Consider the following 8,812-nt stretch of genomic DNA (forward strand, 5'->3'; position numbering starts at 1 on the left):
CTAGGTGCCCGCGGCTTCGCTTCATTTTATGGTTTGATGGTTGATTGAAGGTTATTCAATTGGCCCTTGTGATGATTACCTATTTAATACGTGATTTACGCCGTACTTATTGGCATTAGGGGAAGTTGGGTCGTAATAGGAATTATGGGTTCATAAATAAGTGGTGCCCTGCGGTGTCACTCGGGTTATAGAGGAAACTACTTCACGCATTTACATAAGAACATTATCACGTCTTTGCATCAATTTCAGTCTATGCTAGAAATAAATGCTATCAAAATCAGTTCAGCAGTTCAACCACAAAAGCGTACCTCACAGAGTGAATTTCACATGTTAAATATTAGTCCGGATGAATAAAATACATATTTCAAACTGGGGTTCGGTTTGAAATATGGAGCAACTTTTGAAACAGCTGTGTGGTGACCTAGTTGCGAACAGACCACTATATTCTACTTTTAATTACCTGATGGTAATTAAAGCCTGTTTCCCAGAACGATATTGAAACAAGTCTAGATGTAAGCATAGATTTCAAGCTGAGTATAATTATCAAGGATTGCGGAAAGAGAAGAATGATTTGAGTTGAGATCGTTATTCATTTTTTATAAAGGCTTTCCAAAAGAGAAATGCTATTATGACTGAGAGTTGTTCTAAGAAGTTAAGACCTAAATTTTACAAACACTTTTAAGGCAAAAATGTTGATTTGATTTGATGATCAATACTAATGTGGAAAGAAGGTTTTGCTACATCTACTCCAATTTCCATACCTTTAATTCTTAATAATTAATTACTATTTACCTAACTTAGTAATGACTTGACACACTTTTCTCAGTTCATTCTAGCTATACCTTCTGACCAGTCTACAGAAATCCTTTCCCTTTACCAAGGCCGTGCTCACATGACATGTATGATTAAGTTCACGTGCACATAAAAACCAGTATCGGACATTTATTAGATACGATTAGTATTAGCTCGAAGAAGGGAGTGTCTGAATGCACTATGGTGACTAGGATGCTTAAGAATTAAATTGATATTGCTTGTTGGATTATTTTTAGACTTATTTTTCTTTGAATTAAAATTCAATAGGTTACTTTTGGGGTTACAATTATTCTATATTATAAATTTCGCCTTTCGCTCTTCTGCCAATCATAATATATAAAGTTACTGTGAAGTTATTTTAATAATTATTGTCGCATTTCCGGTCGTAAATACTAAATAATATTTGTGGTAGAATTCAGGCATTAGTAGTTAAATACGAGCCTAATCTGGAGGATCAGAGCAAACATTCGGAGTACCATAAAATAAAATCGATGGAACCTTGAAATTTTTCCTTAAAATTCACCCTTGAAACTCAAATTAATACCAACGCGACGTACACAGAGTGACGATCAATCACCGGCAGGTTCGTTTAAAAAAATTCCTCATACAAAAACAAAATTGTTTTTTGCAATAATCCCGAACAATGACGTCATACGACCAATAGTGTAATACGTTGTAGTGACGAACACCGAACGCGTGTATTCATTACGTATTCCCCTAAGTAAACATGGCTTGTTCAATATTAGGCTGAGAACATATGGTTCGTTGTAAGACGTGTTTTATTAAACGGGGGTACAAGTAAGCTTGGTTCACGCATTTTAAGCATTGCCACATACGGCCGAAACTCTTCAAGCGTTTGCCTCGTTCATTTTATATTGTGTGCGTATAAATTGAAGATGTTTACGGGTTTCCGCGGATTTTCGTTCGGTGAAATGTTTTCTTCATGGGTTAAGGTTTTGTTTTACAGTTGATTTTTTATGGTGAATATTTACTTTGCAAATTTTTATTTTGCAGCTGCTGGTGTTTTTCTATAGAAATATATTGTTTTTTTTTTTAAATAATTATGAAACACCAAAAAAGAGCTGAATGTGAATTTCAAAACATTCGGTAAGACAAGGTGATATTTCTGGATAGTTTAAGGAGAGAAAAGAATGTTTATTTTACGAAAATAAATAATCATGTTACCTATTCAGTATGCTAAAGGTTAGCTGTTATGTAAATTATGACAAACTAGGGTTAACCACAAGATTTACTGACTTGACTTTGATTGACTTAAGATCGTGTTTGACGGCTGCTTTGCCAATAGTTTGAAAGTTGGAAACTTAACGTATACCTAGATCCTGTAACCGCCTGAATTACTAGTAAATATCAAGTTTGATATTAGACTTTGGATAGAAGTATTTAGAAAATATAAAGCATCATAGCAATGTAAATCTTCAAATAATTTAAAAAATCTTCAATATTCCAGTTACAATGGAAGACGACCCCAATATATGCAGTTGGGAAAGAGCTAGACAGATAATTTAGAGTACACAGTTTACAAACTTCTTTATAAGCGTAAAAAATGAACATACAGATAATTTTTTTAAGGATCCTTTTTTATTTTTGTTAAGCTTAAAGCTAGCGTAATTTTTGAAAATCTTAAATTACAGTTAAAGTTAGTAGTGTCAAATGGAGTATATTTACATAGATATTTACAATACATATGATACTTTTTAAGGATGTCATGTAACATAATTATTCATCATAATTTTAGATGACATTAACAAAAAAAAAACGACGATCAGTTCGTGTAACTATCAGCAATTCTAGTATTGTTGGCATACAAACAGGACGATCCATTTGGAAACAAAAAATGTGGTGACACTAGTGCTAACCATAAAAGTGTCAAACGTTTTTAGAAACCAGATTAATGTTATGTGCCATACTGGTCTTGGTACTTTGTCGGTGCAGTTAACCTTATAATCTGTTTCTTATTGTAGGTATTGGACTGTGCTGTAATTAATTGTCTACTCAGTTGCTGACATTTTGTAAGGTTCTCGGAATTCTGAATTCAATCTCTCAAACGGACCTCTGAATTCAATAGAAAGCATCAGCGCTCTTCAGTATTGTAGTGGTTTTAAACGTAAACATTACATACGTATGTATGCAAAAACCGATTTATGAGTTAGAATTCACTCATCGACGATACAATTGCGTAGTCACATAAGTAAGATAAAATCATAAGATCAAGAACATTTTAAAACTCAAAGTTGTCTTAAGAATGTGATTTATAAGTGATGGAAAATAATTGCCGCTGTAATTGCTCCTCAATATTAATTAATATTAATTTTGGAAACTTCCTTATACTCTTCCTCACTAAGACCACAACTACTTACAAAAAAACTTGACATTGACACAACTATCATCATCATAAACCAACAATTACCGTCCCCAGTTAACGTTTTTACAAAATAGCGCGAAAGCATTCCGCCATGTTAGTTTAATTGAAAGTGAATCGTAATTACTGCCGTGTGCCGATACAGGCCTGTTATGTGGATTATGTAAGCGTTGCTTTGTATGGAAATGTGTGAAAGTGATCAGTGTTATAATATTGTTCATTATTGTTTGTGTGGATGGGTTAGTTAATAGATTTGTCTTCCGCATTTATATTATTTAATGAGCCGGTAATGGTAATTCACATTCATTGATTTTTCTGAAATCGATATTAAGTACATGTAGAAATTAAAAAGAACATACGGATGAATTGGGAACCTTAATTTTTTTCTTACTGTATGACGTGGTCGTAGGTCCGTATTCTTAGCGGCAATCGTACTCGATAATTGTGATAACTAACACTAATATGCATGTTTACGTAAAACAAAGTACCTAATTTTTATCAATCTTCCAATGATTTCTAAACCTATTAAAATTCATCAAAATCCACTTGACCGACACAAGATACATATATGTAGATGTAGATACAGCTCTTCCAAACCTTCCCAATTTGATTTGTCTCTCGGAAAACATTTTACCAAGGATATAGCATCAGGACTTGACTCCTGACCGGTGGTCGATATTGTTAGCAACTATTAAACTGAGAGAAATAGCCTTCACTAACTTACTCTATCTAGTACCCTTCTGCCGAGTTCCTGTATACTACAAAGATGTTTCACAACTAGATCGGTTATGCTATCAAAAAATTTGCAAGATGATATTAAACAAGGTATTATTAACATTTTTGTACATTAGGTTCATGTGTCAGGAATTGCCATTTGTAGGGCCTATCTACATAAAGCCCATTTACTTAGCTTTACTTTATTGTGCTAACTAGATATTTATACTCATGTAAGAACAAGAAGACAGCAAAGGCGAATGTTAAATCAATGCAATTATTTCTTTGGCATAATGGCTCGATCGATATCCGCTACAATATTTCTCAGAGAGCAGCTTCTATCAACGAAATGTTGAGGGGTATTGAAGAATGTTCCTTTTTTATCCATTCCCTATCAGAATACTTTAGATATTTATCCAATTGTCATGTCCTGCATATCTCTAATTCCGTGTAGCTATCGTTTACGCGAAGCTGCGTTGTTCCAGTAGTTAGATGGTGCTCGGTCTTTACTGCGCGAGTTTGCGGACCTACTCGTGTGATCCGTACGACGTAACGCGTTCTATTAACTTACACCTTCGTGAGTTCTCCTCGTAGTTTGACCTGTAGGTACTTTGAAATAATCGATCTTCTACTAATTTATTGATCTATTTCTTTGAATTCAGACACACAACGTAGAAATTCTAAATTGTAAATCTGACACCGGTCTAACCAAGGGGTATCGGGTTGCCCGGGTAAATGGGTTGAGGAGGTCAGATAGGCAGTCGCTTCTTGTAAAGCACTGGTACTCGGCTGAATCCGGTTAGACTGGATGCCGACCCCAACATGGTTGGGAAAAAGGTGCGGAGGATGATTTTGTAGTCAACAAATAAAATATATCAGGCCACAGGCATAGTTCAATATAAACTATGTGTACATAGGTTGGAGCAAAATTGCTTTTTACTTGTTAAGCCTTTCATTCGAATGTCTGGTTAACTCAGAACTCCACTGCTGTCAAGAAATGGTGCAACTTAATTGAATTTATTAGTAATAGATTCGTAACTGGTCTTGCTTACTTTGCCTATGCGTTTAGGAAGTGCAGTCAAAGCAGGTGAAACGTGCTTACTAACGCAATCAGAGCAAAATTTGCAATATCTTCCGCGTCCATAACCTGAATTTCATACATTCGTTTATAAAGCAACCAAATGGACAACTAAACGAGTTTATGCAATACCCTCTACACAAGGTGGTCCACATTAAGAGCATACGGTTCAAAATAATTAATGTGCTTTCTGTTTTAAGCGACAAAACTAGGTCTGGGAACAATTTCTCCACACAGATTTTCGGTATTTGAAATTGTTTTGGTCCAAAACCTTGCCTAATAAGAAAAATATTATGGATCAAAGAAAGATTATAATAATTATTAATTATGTTAAAGACTTCACGGCTAGACAGAATATCAATACCTATGAGTACCTATGAGATGTCGGATAGAAGAAAATGGATGTAGAAGACCAGCGTACCGCAAATAAAGTAAGGATAAAGGACGACGATGATGATGGTGAACTCCCGTCAGAAAATACTTTCCAATCGAATCAAAATCTTAAAACAAACAAGTACAAACACCATAAGCTACACTTAAAATTAAATCCCAAACTTAACTAATAAATTGTAAACATGTTAGTGTGATCATTGTTTCACCACGTGCTGTAGTTAGGAACAAGTTTCCGAAGGCCCGAGTTGCAAGTTATCTACTTTCGCAACTGACCAGTAATGCTGGCCCACGGGACCTATTCCGAACTATTCCGAACTACTAACTATCGCGAACGAGGAACAAGGACAAAGCTATACGTTAGTCATAAGTCTATCCCGTTCTTGGAAGGGAATTGTGATAGTTTCAGAATTACAAAGTTGGCTCAGGTCTTTGACTCTTATTATAGGGATTTATTAGGAAATCGCGTTGATTACTTGCGTGCTCTCAAATCGCTGACAAGTGAAGGATTGTTTGGTTTCGTTAATCTAGGCGAGATTAATTCTATTGAATTTCCTGTAGGCACATTTATTAAAATACTTTAGTAGAATGAGCACTAATTAGGTTTAATGTATTTGCTGTTAATTAAATTAAAACATGTTATGTTATCATAATAAAAGACCGAAACAAATTATTTGTTTGATTACTTTCCACAACACACACTTGTAATACACCTACTTAAGATCCGATAAAACTGAAATTAAAGTCTTTACAACATTTTAATGTGTGGTCGTAATGCAAAGTCCTCTGGCTCACGTGTTTGCTCTCAGCTCACATGAAGCTAAATTGATATTAACTTTATAGGATCCCTTCATAACTTTAGTACTTAAGTAAACTAAATTATTCCTAAGTGATTTTGTTAACAAGTTTGTGTTCAACATCAAATTAATGTTAAAAACTTGTATCCCTTGCGGTTTTGAAATAATAAAGGTTCAGAGACTTTGAATAAAACTGCATAATGTGTCTATTTTGGGATGAAGATTTTAATTTTTCGTCTACTTGGTTTGTTGTTGTAGTTTTGTAAACATTGTATTTTAAATATGTAAATCGTCATTTAATCTCAATCCTGCATGCTCAAGTCAACTAATCATATCTAAAATTATAAACCATTGCCAACTGCTTTATTTTCCGTCAATTTTATCAAATTGCTTTCATCCAACAAAAAAAAAACACAGACCAATTAAATATGTATTTAAAATATCACATGATATTACCCAATGTGTTCTCAAGGGAACTATGTATTCAAGCGAGATAAAAGTAATGTATGTTTTCAGAATATCTGCTAACTTTCAGCGATTTTTTTTATCATCCGTCCTTTGAGAGTAATAAACATTCGCGTTTAATTTTGTCGAAATTATTTTGGATGTGTTACTTACTCACGTATGTAGTTGTAGAATGCGTATTGCGTTAATGAGAAATGCTACCAATGTTTTTTCTTGGGTATTTTGTTGCATTATTTTGACAAACTTTTTTTCTAGTTTCTGTTCTGGGAAATCTATGCCTATTTATTTAATACAGCTGAAGAATTTTATTTCTTAGTTTACCTGATCGCATTCAATTGAAAGAATACTTTAATGATGTGTTAGATAGCCAATTTTAGAGGAATGCTATAGGTACTATTATCCGATGTGTGCGATGTTTAAAAAGTGATGATGATGATGAATGATGTTTGAAACATTCATTATGTTTCTTTAATATCATTATAAGAATGATTTACGATAATGAAACGTATTAAACAAAAAAAATGCAATTTTAATACATTCGGAACAAATTACGGGAACAATTATGTCGGAACGTCGGGAAACCCGTGACCGGCGCTCGCGCAACCGCCCGTGAAAACTGAAAGCGTTTGTTATCAAACCATTTTCTAATGTGCTAATGTAATGTAATAATATGTTATGAATGTTATGTTTTTGCTGGCACTTTAATTATTTCAATTAGCATTGTAACTTGTTAGATAAACATTGTTGTGTTAGGTTGTTTAGTTAAAGTTTATTAGCCTGTTTCATATAAATATTTTACTAAAGGCGAAGCAGATGATGGTGAGTTGCACCATCATCTGCTTCGCCTTTTCCCAACCACGTTGGGGTCGGATGCAGCTGAGTACCAGTGTTTTATAAGGAGCGACTGCCTATCTGACCTTGTCAACTCAGTAACCAGAGCAATCATTTAACTGTAACGATAACTGAACCATTTTCAGTTGTCAAATCACCGATCTAACTAATGAGCGGCGAGTATACAGCTGTTTATGATTTGGTTATCGTTATGATTAAATGGTTCAACTTTGTTCAAATATTGTGATGGTAATTTATTGGAATTTGGCAGACATTATAAATATGATATTCTGTATAAAAAAAGCAAGAAAAATACGCAAAGTTGAATTTCCTTGCAAACTTATATTTTAAACTTTTAAATACACCGAAAGTTATTTAGCAAAATATGAAATATTATTTCTGTTTTATCTTAGAAAATAATAGTATTATTAGCAAGAAACCTTATGCAGCAATAGTCGAATACTGATGTACTTGAAAAACATACTTTCTGGTAAACAATAAATTAAATGTTTGTCAGGATATTGTGCAATTCATCGAGAATTATGTATGTTCGATCGACGCTTGCGCGAAGGTTATTGATAGCCTTCTGATAAGAACCTATTTTCTAATTATCATCATCCTCCGAGCCTTTTACCAATCATGTTGGGGTCGGCTTCCAGTCTAACCGGATTCAGCTGAGTACCAGTGCTTTACAAGAAGCGACTGCCTATCTGACCTCCTCAACCCAGTTACCCGGGCAACCCGATACCCCTTGGTTAGACTGGTGTCAGACTTACTGGCTTCTGACTACCCGTAACGACTGCCAAGGATGTTCAATGACAGCCGGGACCTACAGTTTAACGTGCCATCCGAAACACAGCCAATGGTGTCTAAGATATACTTAGATAGTACATACAGACTTAGAAAAGTTGCATTGGTACTTGCCTGACCTGGGATCGAACCCGCGCCCTCATACTTGAGACATTGGTCCTTTACCCACTAGGCCACCACGACTTTTTTATTAATGACAACTGATTAAGTAACATCAGTATACAAGCTGTTGATTTGCATCCATGCCATATTCATGCCATAGTCATCTAGCCGTATTAAAACCTGGCGCGTATGTTACTGGCGTTAAAACCGTGCTGCGCCCTCACACAAACGCAAACACAAAGCATACGCAACATCGACCTATTTTCTAATTATATTGTACTTAAATATGCATCGACCGGCAGTGTTCTATGATAATGTTTGTCAAGGTAATGTTTAAACTATCTACATAATTTTAATTTACCGGAATCATATCTATTCTAATCTGTATAAGAAATATAATTGTATTCATAACTATGATAAATAATAAAAATT

The sequence above is a fragment of the Helicoverpa zea genome, chromosome 8, assembly GCF_022581195.2.
Source record: "Helicoverpa zea isolate HzStark_Cry1AcR chromosome 8, ilHelZeax1.1, whole genome shotgun sequence".
Taxonomy (NCBI): Eukaryota; Metazoa; Arthropoda; class Insecta; order Lepidoptera; family Noctuidae; genus Helicoverpa; species Helicoverpa zea.